Source organism: Aotus nancymaae, unplaced genomic scaffold, assembly GCF_030222135.1.
Source record: "Aotus nancymaae isolate 86718 unplaced genomic scaffold, 86718_ANA_hifiasm-v0.15.2.pri h1tg000002l, whole genome shotgun sequence".
NCBI lineage: Eukaryota > Metazoa > Chordata > Mammalia > Primates > Aotidae > Aotus > Aotus nancymaae.
Window position 1 is genome coordinate 10444973 of NW_026988413.1, and position 15072 is coordinate 10460044.

Genomic DNA, 15072 nt, shown 5'->3' on the forward strand with positions numbered 1-15072 from the left:
ATATTAAGAGATAAAGGTTAGTATTTATAGATCATCAATGCAAACCAACAGCTAATACAGCCTGTTAAATTTTATGGCAAATGGTTCATCCAGAAATAATTGTGTTAGATTTCAGATTATGAAATGACTGTGCCAACCCCAATTCTAGTGCTCACAGGGCAAAGCAGCTTAATGACTGCCTTCTAAACAGAAATATCATATATAGCTGAGCTTCTAATTTAGATTCCACTACTGTAGAATTTGTGAAAATTCAGAAAAGCGTTGTGCTGACATTTACTTAGTATTTGTAGGAGAAATAAATAGGATTTTTAAAGCAGTGTTTAATCTACTCAAGAAAACTATTGTTAAGGATTTAAAACACGTTTTTTTCTGCTACTGTACAAATGGGTTGTCTCTATGCTTTAAAATAGGCTCTTTAAGACATTTCCTTAGTAACTATTCTAGCCATGTCTCTGAATTAGGCCTAGAAATGAATGCAATAAATCTGTACTTCTTTTAAAATACTACTTTGGTGATTTCTAATTCAGACTTGTCTCCTCCCCAATTAATCTTCACTAGTGAGTTATGATTGAATATAACTGGAGAATGTCAGTCTTGGAGAGTGGTGATGCTACTTAGATTCTTCAGAAAATAAGTGACATTAGGAGGCAGTGATTAGAAAGGAAAGGTGGGGGTAGCACAGCCTTACTGCCATATGTGACTTAAAAGGACGCTTTATTGACAAGCCGTTTCTTCCTGGGGAATTTAAATGCAACACATGAAGTACAATGCTCCTTCCATCTCTGGGCCAACTTTTCATGTTTCCCTGGTCCTACTTGAGCATTGGCTTAAAGGGGTAGGAGTAAGGGGAGAAGAAAAAGAAAAAGAAAAGCAGAGAGAGGATGACAGCAGCAGATCCACAGGCTCATAAAATAATATCTAAAATGTCTAGGTTTCAACCAAGAGTCACTCACGATATCAAGGACCAGGAAGATCTCAAACTGAATGAAAAAAGAAAATCAATAGATGTCAACACTGAGATGACAGAGAGGTGAGAATTACCTGGAACAGATTTGAAATTAGCTATTCACTGAGCAATTACAAACACACTTGGAATGAATGAAAAATAGAAAATGTAAAAATTGTAATCTTTAAGGAAGACTTACATAGGCTACTCAATCTCAATATTAGAGTATTAAATTTTTAATTTTAATGTATTTGAAATTTTGAATGGATCTGAAATTTTGTCAAGAGTTGACATTAAGAAAACTCCCAGAGAAAGATGTGTGGCTATGGGCTTTGTTTCATCTAATCATGTTGCTAAGTCACTCACAGATCAAGGAATCAGAACTTTTCAAAACATGCTAACACATTTTTGAAATGACACAGAAAACTTTTCATTCATACGTCCTCTGTAACGTAGTTTGCAAAATAGGAGGAGTGAACAGAAATTCTTGGCAATAACAGTCAAGGCTGTGGGGTTATAACTAAGAGAACTTGTGATAAGCATGGAGAGCTCTTCTTTGATATATTAATTAACTACATAATTCATGAATTCATGTTGCAAAAAGTTTGGCCAGCTGGGTGTGGTGGCTCACGCCTGTAATCCCAATACTTTGGAAGGGCAAGGTGGGCAGATCATGGGATCGGGAGCTCAAGACCAGCCTCACCAACATGGTGAAACACCATTTCTACTAGAAATACAAAAATTAGCTGGACGTGGTGGTGGGCGCCTGTAATCCCAGCACTTTGGGAGGCCGAGATGGGCAGATCACAAAGTCAGGAGTTCGAGACCAGCTTGAACAACATGGTGAAACCCCATTTTTACTAGAAATACAAAAATTAGCTGAGCATGGTGGCGGGCACCTGTCATCCCAGCTGCTCAGGAGGCTGAGGCAGGAGAATTGCTTGAACCTGGGAGGCAGAGGTTGCAGTGAGCCAAGACTGCACCACTGCACTCCAGCCTGGGCAACAAGAGCGAAACTCCATCTCAAAAACAAATAAACAAACAAAAGTTCAGCTATGTGATAACCACCTGAGGACCATGAGGTTGTGCATACCTGTATTCACCGTGGAGTTCCCAAAGAGGCAAAGGACTAAAAATTAAGGTCACAATATAGTTTTTCAAGCAACTATATTTTGGGACCCATGCCAGGGTAAGTAGTTCTTATACTATCTACATTTGTGGCTATGCTACAGCCAAGGAATACAGGGATTTTTTTTTTAATAAATCAGAAAAATCATTTATTATTTTTGAAAGATTTTTAACAAAAGCATTTGAAAATGGAAATATTTCTTTGTGTTTAAGTAAAGGTTAATCTTGAATGGTCTTAAAATGTTGCCTCTTTCCAGAAAAGGATCTTCCCCAATCATACATGATAATTAAGCTGTGCTGGAAGTCTGAAGCAGCCTGTTAGCTAGTTACTGAAGTCTCAGCTGGTTATCTCTTCTGCTATCCAAGTACTACCTAACCAGATCGACCCTGCTTAGCTTCTGAGATCAGGAACATTCAGCATGGTAAAGCCATAGACAGGTTGCCTCTTCTATTTTTGGTTTGTGTCAATTTCATCCGCACATCCATTCCAATGCCCAATGTGCCTATTGCTAAAACAGATTCAAGGGAAAGTGATGACAATCTCACTTGCTTCCTGATCATGAATGTGGCCGTGGTGACAGAAAGGGCATGGCTGGGTCCACAGAGTCCCTGGCCTGCTCATAGGGGTGCAGGGCTGGAGATCAGCTTGTTCAGAAATTGTCCAAACTGATGGAACAGGTGGGAGGAATGGGTTTCTTTGCGTGTTTCTATTGCATAATTCAGTGTCCTGTGGATACTTATCAAAATAAAGATGTGACTCATCTTAAATTCTCTGGCTCTACACTGAAAACGCTGCATAGGATATTTACATAATGACAAGATGACTTCAGAAGGGGACAGTCAGACAAAAAGACCTCAGATAGAACAGTCAGAAGTACAATCCTGACTACAATTCAGCAAACAAAGAATAGCTGTAGTGAAACAACTTACTATGTTCTAAAAGTTTACACTCCTGTTACCTCAAAGATGATTAATTTGTTTTCCCCTATAAACAATGATGCTGAGAAATCAAATTACTCAATCTGTTGGTATATTAACATTCATAATTGTGTTTATTGAAACACATGGTCATTTACTTGATGAAAATGTAATATTGGCCTTGAGATATTTTCATCTGTGCAGATTGTCGTAATGATATCACTATATTATGCTAATGGTCACTTTACAAAAATGAAAGTTATAAAATGGCAACAGAATGTTGCTGTTTTATGCCATTTTTCCAGTAGAATCTCAATGATATATTAAATCAATCATATTTACTATACTTCTAGGAGAAATTTTACTGAACAATTATCATCCTGATTTAATATACTTTTCAGAGTACTTAGCCAGAGCCGGGCATAACTGATGTGAGTTACAGAATCTCTAATATGGAGATGTTAAGGCTTTTTTGACTCTGATCTTGCTCTTTTAGAAGACAAACAAAATTAAAATTCCTTCCAAACTGTCAACAATACAGTTATTCATTGAAAGGTTTGTTTTTTTTTGTGTATGAATCATGATTTGTAAATTCTAGCCTATGAATTTTTGTTCTGTGGTATTTCAGCTTCTTCTCTGTTTCTGTAATTTGGAACTATTTCAGGAAATTAAATATTTAGTTTTTTTTTTTTTACCATTAACTAAAATTTGAAGACCAAATGGCTTTTAAAATTCAGACAGGCCAAATTTTTAGCAGAAAAAGATACTTGAACTCCAACAGAAATGTTCAAATATAAATTTAAAAGCTATTTAAAAATGGCTGAAATTATTCTCTTCTTCCTTGTTCTCAGAGCTGCATATACTTACAGCAGTTATTAAAACTTAAATTACATTAAATTAAAAATTATATTATTAATATAGAATATATAGAAATAAATACAACACTGTGATTTGTAGAACTGGCTGTACTATCGTATGCATCTATAACAAATTGTCACCATCAAAATTTGTTAGTCTTTAAGTGACCAACTGCTTATATGTGTCTTGTTCTTCATGAAGTTTAGGATAATGCTCTCCCTTAATCACAGGGTTGTTAGCTATGTGACCCTTGGTAAATTATTTCACCTGGGTGTTAATTTCCTTATCTGCACAAAGGGAATAATATGTATCTACCTTTCATGGCTGTGAAGAGCAAATGTATTATGCATATAAAATATTAAGCACCTGTGTAACACATGTGAAGTGAAAAATATGTTTATTTTAATGATAATAAACAATTAATGGCAACTTTGACCAATATAATCTGTGTGTTATAATTTTTACTTTCTGAATTATAGTTTGGTTTATAATTTAAAATTGACCATTTTATTAGGTGTATGAAGTTTTAGTGATTTAAAGTTGGTGATTTCTTAAATGAAAGTACACATTATTCTATGGATTAGGAGGAACTTCATTTTTCTTATATTGTCATTGAAGCCAAATATTTAAAAATATATAATTTGTCAACACATAAAACTTCCATTTATACTTCATATTTATGTATAAACACTATTTTTTGCATTCTTCAACAATTCAGATGTATTGGCACATTCTTGCTTTAATCTGAATTATTCCTGTTTGGGACTTGTTCAAACAATCTCTTAGCCAAAACCTGGATGACCCATTCACATCCTTTAGCAAGGCCTGCATATCCTGTGCTCCTCATGTTGAAGAGCAAGAAACGTGAGTAACTTTGTGAAATAGGTAGCGCAAGATGTTTTTGCAAAGCAGAATCTATGAAAATTGTACTTTGCCCCAAATTGCTAATTGCCTTTGCACACCTTGTAGCACCTGCAGCTTGGGAGTCTCTTTATGACTGAGATCTCAGTCCTAATCTTCTTTTCCTCACAGGATGTGCTCATGACATTTTATCTAGTCAACTCTCACATAAAGGACTTGCCTTAGATACTGACAACTGCCTGAAAGAAAACAGAGGTTCTGGCAAATGCTGTGATAGTGTGTTTGTTGGCGATTACCTCTCTCAACACTGTCAAAGATTCAGCTTTTAAAAAACATCCACACATACAACTTTTTCTGTTATAATTATATGGACTCAGAAAATAAAGCAAAGAAATGAGGCAATTTTCTGGACAATCAGGCAAGAAAAATGATCTCAATTACTCATTTTGTCTCTCTGTCTCACTTGTCTAGACATTGCTTAGGGGCAGGGGGTGAAAATTTACTAAAGTTTTCTAATATATTGATTACTTTAAAAACTAACTTTATTTTGACAATTTGCTGAAGGTATCTTTGCTGAAGACCTAGTTGAATTTGGAGGCTTAGGTAGTGCTATTTTTATTTATTACACCATGAGTTCACTGAGATTATGCTTAACCAACTTTACAAGTAATTTTTCTGAGTTCAAGGGTTTGATTTTTTTTTTTTTTAAAGTAAAGTCATGAGGCCTCATTTCCAAGTGAATTTTGGAGCAGATTTATGATTCTACTTTCTGATCATCCAAACAAAGAATCTAGATCCCATCCTGGACAACGTCTTAGAGACGTGATGTGAGTACCTTTCTATCTTCCCTTTCCTTTCTGTCCCCAGGAATTACTTCTCTCCTGGATTACGTTCAATTCTTTCTGATTCATTCTGATCTCACTTTGATCCTTCCTTTCCACTGTGACCAGAATGATTTTTCTTAAGCACAAATTAGCCCGTGTCCCTTTCCTACTAAAGATCCTTTGATTCTGCATAAGTGCTTTCAGGATGAAATTCCAAACTCCCCAGCGTAACACACAAAACCCCCTGGGTAAGAGCAGTGTTGTACCTTCTCTCCTATCTCCCTCACAGGTACTCTCCCTAGAGCTACCTGGACACGCTGCAGTAACTCCGATGCCCCCACCTGCAGATAGGCTCCTTCCTGTGCCCACCAGTGGTTCTTAACTAGGATGATGCTGCACTCCAGTGGATATTTGACAATGTCAGGAGATACTTTGTTTTTGTCTTTTTAATTTTTAAATTTTTATAGATTTAGAGGGTGAAAGTGCAGTTTTTTTTTTTTTTTTTTTTTGATATGGAGTCTTGTACTGTTGCCCAGGCTGGAGTGCAGTGGCGTGATCTCCGCTCACTGCAACCTCTGTCTCCCAGGTTCAGGTGATTCTCCTGCCTCAGCCTCCCGAGTAGCTGAGATTACAGGTGCCTGCCACCATGCCTGACTAATTTTTTGTATTCTTAGTGGAGATGGGGTTTCATTATGTTGGCCAGGCTGGTCTTGAACTCCTGACCCCATGATCTGCCTGCCTCGGCTTCCCAGAGTGCTGGGATTATAGGCGTGAGCCACTGCGCCTGGCTGCAGTATTGATATATAGATATATTGTATAGTGGTGAAGTCTGGGCTTTTAGTATAATTATCACCTGGATAGTGTACATTGTACCCATTAGATAATTTCTCATCCCCCCTCCCACCCTCCTACCTTTCCGAGTCTCCATTGTCTATTATTGCACACTCTATGACCATATGTACACATCATTTCGCTCCCCTGATGTATTTATTTGGCTTTCTGTTTCTGAGTTATTTTATTTAAGATATTACCTCCTGTTCCATTCATGTTGCTCCAAAAGACATGATTTCATTCTTGTTTATGGCTGAGTAGCATTCTATGGTACATATGTATGTGTGTATACATATACATATATATATACACACAAACACACAGTACACACACACACACACACACACACACGTACTCCACATTGTCTTTATCCAGTCATCCATTGGACACTTAAATGTTGATTCCATATCTTTGCTTTTGTGAATAGTGCTGCATATTTTTTATATAATGATTTCTTTTCTTTTGGGTAGATACCCAGTAGTAAGATTGCTGTCTCAAACTGTAGTTCTATCTTCAGTTCATTGAGAAATAGTCAGGAGACATTTTTTGTTGTCACACTGGCATCTCATGGACAGAGGCCAGGGATCCTTTTAAGATCCTAAAACACACAGGACAACCCCAGACAACAAAGAATTATTCTGTTAAAAATGCCAAAAATGAGAAATCCTGCCCTAAAACAACTTTGATGTCTTTCTTTACTTACTCTCTCCTACTCGTTATTCAAGACTCAGCTCAAGAGTGACTGCCTCTGGAAATGTTCCCTTACCACCACCCAACCGCACTGTGATTTACCTCTCATTACTGTTCTTGTTCTCTTCTTTTTCTTTTCTATAGATTAAAACATATTTTGGAATACAATCTTTGGAGTCTATTAGGTACCTGTGATGGTTAATACTGAGTGTCAACTTGATTAGATTGAAGGATGCAAAGTATCGTTCCTGGGCGTGTCTGTGTGAGGGTGTTGCCAAAGGACATTAACATTTGAGTCAGTGGACTGGGAAAGGCAGACCCACCCTCAGTCTGGGTGGATACAATCTAATCACCTGACAGCATGGCCAGAATAAAAGCAGGCAGAAGACTGTGGAAAGACTAGACTGGTTTAGTCTTCTGGTCTGTATTTTCCTCCTGTGCTGAATGCTTCCTGCTTTGGAACATCAGACCCAAAGTTCTTCAGCTTTGAGACTTGGTCTCACTTCCTTGCTCCTCAGCTTGCAGATGGCCTATTGTGGGACCTCACCTTGTGATCCTATGAGGCAATACTCCTTAATAAACTCCTCTTTATATATGTGTTTATCCTATTAGTTCCATCCCTCTAGAGGACCCTGACTAATACAGATTTTGGTAGAAGTAGAGTGGTGCCCTGCTGAAAAGATACCCCAAAATGTGGAAGCAGCTTTGGTAACAGGCAGAGGTTGGAATAGTTTAGAGGGCTCTGAAGAAGACAGGAAAATGTGGGAAAGTTTGGAAACCCCTAGAGACTTGTCGAGTGGCTTTGACCAAAATGCTGATAACGATATGGACAATGAAATCCAGGCTGAGGTGGCCTCAGATGGAGATGAGGAACTTGTTGGGAACCGGAGCAAAGGTGACTCTTTTTATGTTTTAGCAAAGGGACTGACAAAATTTCGCCCTTGCCATAGAGATTTGCGGAACTTTGAACTTGAGAGAGATGATTTAGAGTATCTGGCAGAAGAAATATCTAAGCAGCAAAACATTCAAGAGGTGACTTGGGTGCTGTTAAAGGCATTCGGTTTAAAAAGGGAATCAGAGCATAAAAGTTTGGAAAATTTGCAGCCTGACAATGTGATAGAAAAGAAAATCCCATTATCTGAGGAGATATTCAAGCTGGTTGCAGAAATTTGTGTAAGTAATGAGGAGTTGAATGTAGTCACCAAGACTACGGGGAAAATGTCTCCAGGACATGTCAGAGACCTTTGTGGCAGTCTCTCCCATCACAGACCCAGAGGCCTAAGAGGGAAAAATGGTTTTGTGAGCTCAGCCCAGGGTCCCTGTGCTGTATGCGGTCTAGGGACTTGGTGTCCTGCATCCCACCTGCTCCAGGTGTGACTAAAAGGGGCCAATGTACAGCTTGGGCCATGGCTTCAGAGGGTACAAGCCCCAAGCCTTGGAAGCTTCCACATGGTGTTGAGCCTGAAGGTGTACAGAAGTCAATAACTGAGGTTTGAACCCTCCACCTAGATTTCAGAAGGTGCATGGAAATGCCTGGATGTCCAGGCAGAAGTTTGCTGCAGGGGTGGGGCACTCATGGAGAACTTCTGCTAGGGCATTGCTGAAGGAAAATGTGTCCCCACTAGGGTGCTGCCTAGTGGAGCTGTGAGAAGAGGGCTGCCATCCTCCAGATCCCAGAAAAATTGCTCCACCGACAGATTGCACCACATACCTGGAAGAGCTGTAGACAACACCAGCCTGTGAAAGCAACCAGGAGGGATGCTGTACCCTGCAAAGCCACAGGGGTAGAGTTGCCCAAGGCCATGGGAGCCCACCTCTTGCATCAGCATGACTTGGATGTGAGACCTGGAGTCAAAGGAGATATTTTTGGAGCTTTAAAATTTGACTGCCCTGCTGGGTTCTGGACTTGCATGGGGCCTTTAGCATCTTCATTTTGGCCAATTTCTCCCATCTGGAGTGGGTGTATTTATCTAATTCCTGTACCCCTATTGTATCTAGGATGTAACTAACTTGTTTTTGATTTTACTGTCTCATAGGCAGTAGGAACTTGCCTTATCTCAGATGAGACTTTGGACTATGGATTTTTGAGTTAATGATGAAATGAGTTAAGACTTCGGGAGATAGTTGGGAAGGCAAGATTGGTTTTGAAATGAGAGGACACAAAATTTGGGAGGGACTGGAGTGGAATGATATCATTTGGCCTTGTCCCCACCCAAATCTCAACTTGAATTATAGCTCCCACAATTCCCATGTGTTATGGGAGGGACCCAGTGGGAGGTAACTGAATCATGGGGGTGGGTCTTTCCTGTGATAGTCTTGTGTTAGTGAATAAGTCTTGTGAGACTTGATGGTTTTATAAAGGGGAGTTTCCCTGCACAATCTCTCTTCTTTTGTCTGTCACCATGTGAGATGTGCCTTTCACCTTCTACTATGATTGTGAGGCCTCCCCAGCAATGTGGAATTGTTAGTTCATTAAACCTCTTTCTTTTGTAAATTGCCCAGTCTTAGGTATGTCTTTATTAGCAGCATGAAAATGGACTAATACAGTACTCAACATGCTTATTGCTTATACAAATGAATAATACTAATTAGGGCAAATTGGCCTATCCATGAAAGCTGATGGCATGGTAAAATGTAACAGGTTTGAGTCCCTTTTAGCTACGCTTACTTATTTATGAAATACCTTTGGGACAGAGCAGAACTTTCAAGAATTCATTTAGAAATTCAGAGGAGAAAAATTAAGACGTTACTAAAATAAATTAATTTTGGAATTAAGACCATGTGTAGGTTTTTCTACAATTTCAATGTTATATGTTGGAAACACAACAGCTATAAGTGTGAATAACAGACAAGAACACCATTCAAGGCTAAATACTATCATTCACTTATTTTCCAAATATTTATGAGTGCCTGCTATACACTAGGCATCATGTTACCCCTGAAATGTCATGATGAGCAAAACATCCTGTGCCTGCCCTCAGAGAGCAACAGTCCAATGAGAAAGATAGACAATCCAGGAATATTATAAATTAAGAATTACAAACAGTGATCATGACTGTCAAGAGAGGGAAAGGGTGTATGTGTGGGGCTAATATAAAGGAGCAGGAGGGCTTCCTCGAGAATTGCACTTTGGGAGCTGATTTCAGACTGGGGAGGATGTGAAGGGTCAGGGAGGAGTGTGCCAGGCAGAGGAGAAGCACACAGAAGCCTGAGGTGAGAAGGGCCCTAGCATGCTCTGGGACCAAAGAGAAGACCAGTGCGGCTGGAATACTGGGAGATGGGGAAAGCTGGGAGGACAAGGAGCTGAGGCCTTTTATATAATATTAAATGTTGATAGGGTCTTTAGGCTAAAAAACATTTAGGGGAGCCATTATGTGTGTAATTATTCTTAACTGCAAAGTTCAAAGAACTGTCATTTGAGCTATATTTTGTTAAAATCAACAATGACAACAACAAAGTACTGGGACAATAAAAATTTCTTCTGCATTGCTTTTTAGATTGTGTGTTTTCATAGTGGTATTAGTTTCCTAAAGCTGCTATAACAAATGACCACAGACTCTATGGCTTAAAACCACAGAAATGCACTCGCTCGCAGCTCTGGAGGCTGGACATCCACAATCGAGGCCTCAGCAGGGCTGCACTCCCTTTGCAGCTCCAGGGGAGGAGGTTTTTTTTTTTTTTGGCCTCTTCCAGCTTCTAGTGGCTCTTGGCATTCTTGGTCTTGTGGTCACAGAACTTCAATCTCTTCCTCCCTCTTCATGTAGGTCTTCACTTGACCTTCTCTGTGTGTCAAAGCTCTCTCTCCTTTCTCTTATAAGGACACCAGTCAGTGGATTTCTAAACCCAGGATGATCTTATCTGCAGACCCTTAACTGCACTACATCTACACAAACCCCATTTCCAAGTAAGGTCATATTCACAGGTATCATGGGTTAGAACTCGGACACATCTCTTGGGGGACACAATTGAAGTCACTACAATGATGTTTATTTTGAATCATCATTATTATTAGATTAGATTACACTTGAGTGTTATTGCTGTGTCTCTTTCTTTTTTTCTTTTTTGAGATGGAGTTTTGCTCTTTTTGCCCAGGCTAGAATGCAGTGGCCCAACCTCCACCTCCCAGGTTCAAGTGATTCTCCTGCCTCAGCCTCCCAAGTACTGGGATTACAGGCATGCGCCACCTCCCCTGGGTAATTGTGCACTTTTAGTAGAGACGGGTTTCTCAAAGTTAGGCTGGTCTCGAACTCTGGACCTCAGGTGATCTGTGTGCCTGGGCCTCCCAAATTGCAGGTATTACAGGTGTGAGCCACCACACTACCTGGCTGCTGTGTTATTTCTTAGAGTGTTCACATCAATACTCCTCATCCATTTACCACCACTAAAGATGACGGCTGCACAGAGAAGCAAGCAGTACACTCGTCCGGTCATGGGACTCAGCCTGGCTTGGCCGCTATCTGCTGTGTGACACTTAACTCCTGCAAGCCTCTTTTCTTCACCCTTAAAATGAGGAGTGACATTTGACCTTTACATATATTATACCCTTTACATGTGTTCTACGAATCTACAACTTCATGATTTGATTCATGGCTCTGCTCACTTTTTCTTGGCCATGCTGATGTTTTGGCCTCTGGTCCTTCTTCTTTAAAAGATTTTAATCATTTTCTAAGTCAGTGGGGATGGTGGTGGTGGGGCCCTCCCTGACCTAGGTAGCTGGATTTCTACTCCAAGTTTTTTCACAGAGAGAAACAATTTTATAGGGGACAGTTTCATTGGAAATAAAACAATGATACTTCGTAGTTGGTGCAATTCTTTCATTATCCTTATTGAAGGATCAGTCCCCAGGTGAAGTTTACTTAGCACTTGTCATTAAAGAAACATGAGCTGGTTAGAAGCCAGTGTGAGCAAGCAAAGAGAAAGAAAGTTTCTGATTCAGTCGAATTATAATAAAACAAGCACCTCTGTACAGTTTAAGATAAACCCAACTGAACAGAACTGAAATGTTATTTATGTAAGCTAAAATCCTTATTAACTTGACAGCAACATTATTATTAGGCAAAGCCTGATATAACATAGATACAGGTTCAAAATGGACATAAATGATGCCCGTTATATTTGTTTATTACAAAAATAGCCAATTGTAAATAGTGGTGATATTAGGTTTTCTATTGAAAGTGATTCTTTCTCTGTACATCTGGGGTTTAAATTCATGCAGCCATCAAATTCTGCCAGAGCTCAATGAGGATCTCAAAGGTAGGAGATTGATCCATTTGGTCAATGTAGGTGTCTATGAAAGACTCAGAAACATTAATCTGGCAGGGTACCAAAGGGAAAGAAATAATTGAAAAGGAGACATAAAGGGAGAAGACAGCTATTAAAAAGTTGAATTCTAGCAGAATTATGAGGGTATTTTTATAGCACTCGGTGTATTTTTAGATGGCTTCCTCCATAGACCCCAACACAAAATGCATCACAGAAAAGTACAAAAGAGCAATAGTCCTTTTTATGAGATTCTGTTCATTGGAAAAGAAAAAGAAGATTTAGCCAGCAGCAGGAATTTGTTCCACCTAGCTTTAAATGGAAATCACTTTTAAAGCAGTTACGGAAAAATTTAGCCAGGTTCCCAAACAATATAACATGTTCAGTGCAAAGTCTGATTCACAGAGCTTCTGCCAGCAAATCATTATTCTTGCAGTACAAGAAAAGGGGTGTATTGTTCCCTGTTACAGAAGAGTTAGGGAAAAAGAACATGATAGTCAGTAGAGGAGCTAAAGAGACTTGATTTATAGATTATATTGACTCACTAGTCAATGGAAAGAAAAATCTAATATCTAATCTTTCAATTCTTCCTTTGAGGCATCTTTCAGATGTGTACCTTCTTCTCCATGACTTCTGAATGTGTCTTCAAATCATCCCCTCCCTCTTGTTCACCTGTGTTGCCATCACAGTCCCTCGCCCAGCTGGGGTACCAGACAGCTGTCTGTGACACTCAGCCCCATTCCTATCTCATTCTACGATCTCGCCTACATCATAGGGACTGGCAATGTAGGAACTACATTTCCCAGAACCCCTTGCCAAACAGAGCTTTGTTTTGGATGAGACGAGTAAGAAGTTCCTGTGGGAGATTTGGATGGCAGAGAAGTGGTGCCTGTGGGAGCGGTGGCCCGCTGACATGCAAAGTTTGGGACCTAGAAGGTTTTTAGTAGCCCCTAGAAGTTCACCAATAGATGCCGGAGGCGGCTGTGACCTGTGGGGAAGTTTCCTTAAGTTCCTGACCTGCGTGGAAGCAATGTCTAACCCCTCAGTAGCCAGCAGTGACCGGCCTTTCTCATCCTCAGCGACTCCTTTCTGTCACTCTCATAAGCACCTTGTGCCTCACATCAGATCCCTTCTTCCTTGGATCATCTAGGGAAGGTTCTGTTTTCCCGATTGCTTACATACTGCTCTCCAGAGCCCAGAAATCATCTATCACAGCTCCTTATTTTACAGATGAAGTCCAGGGCGAATAAGTGACTTGCTGCAGATCACTCGGCTCCTTAATTATGGAACCAAGCCTAGAATCTCAATCTCCTAACTTCCAGGCTGATGCTAATTTCTATTGTTTCATGTCTCTGTAGATTTGTATCTCCTCATATTCCTGCATATTTTTATACACCTATTTCATTGTATCTATGATGCCAGCAGTTATCATTATTTCATGAAAAAAAAAACCTAAGAAAAATATCACCTAATAAATGGACTCAGTACATTTTAATCACTGGAAAATTTTACGCTTACTGAAAGAACTCTTTTGAACTTGAGTATAGATTTTTAAATTATTTATTGTATATGCATAAAAAATAAGAAAAATAAATTGGGTGGTATATTTCTGAAACTTCCTTTCACATAGAGTCTGAATCATGTTTTTGAATGAGTCTTTGAATCATGTTTTTGACTCAGAGTTATTAAGCCTAATCATATATAATTATGTATAAATATTTTATATTAATATATTATGTATATATACAGATATATATTATATATACCTATATATAAATTTCGTAGTCAATATATAATTAACTATAACTATATATTTATAATATAAAATATGGCACATATACACCATAGTTAATATATAATTAACTATGCAATTTAATTATATAATCACCAGTTAGAATGGTGATCATTAAAAAGTCAGGAAACAACAGATGCTGGGGAGGATGTGGAGAAATAGGAACACTTTTACACTGTCGGTGGGAGTGTAAATTAGTTCAACCATTGTGGAAAACAGTGTGGCAATTCCTTGAGGGTCTAGAACCAGAAATATCATTTGATCCAGCAATACCATTACTGGGTATATATCTAAAAGATTATAAATCATTCTACTATAAAGACACATGCACATGTATGTTTACTCCAGCACTGTTCACAATAGCAAAGACTTTGAATGAACCTAAATGCCCATCAATGATAGACTGGACAAAGAAAACATGGCACATATACACCATGGAATACTGTGCAGCCTTAAAAAAGGATGAGTTCATGTTCTTTGCAGGGATGTGGATGAAGCTGGACACAAACTAACACAAGAACAGAAAACCAAATACCGCATGTTCTCACTCATAAGTGGAAGTTTAACAATGAGAACACATGGCCACAGAGGGGGAAACATCACACACTGTGGCCTGTCCAGGGGATGGGGGTTTAGGCGAGGGATTGCATAAGGAGAAATACCTAATGTACATGACAGGTTGATGGATGCAGCAAACCACCATGGCACATGTATACCTATGTAACAAACCTGCACATTTTGCACATGTACTCCAGAACTTAAAGTATAATACAAAAAAAAATTAAATATATAATTTAATTAAATGTTTATATATTTAAATTATAGATTTACTAAAAATATAATATATTGAAATATAATTGAAAATAATTACATAATTATAAAATATATAATGTATAAAACAGTTTTAAAATATAAATTCCAATGCCATCAAAAGATAAGGTAATATTTCCTTAAAAAGTTGTAAT

The 15072-nt window shown here is 38.7% G+C and overlaps 1 protein-coding gene across 1 annotated transcript in view; it reads right to left on the bottom strand.

Moving 5' to 3' along the window:
• CNTNAP2 (contactin associated protein 2) overlaps positions 1 to 15072 on the bottom strand; it is a 1621124-nt gene that overhangs the window by 572586 nt on the left and 1033466 nt on the right. The window lies entirely within an intron of this gene.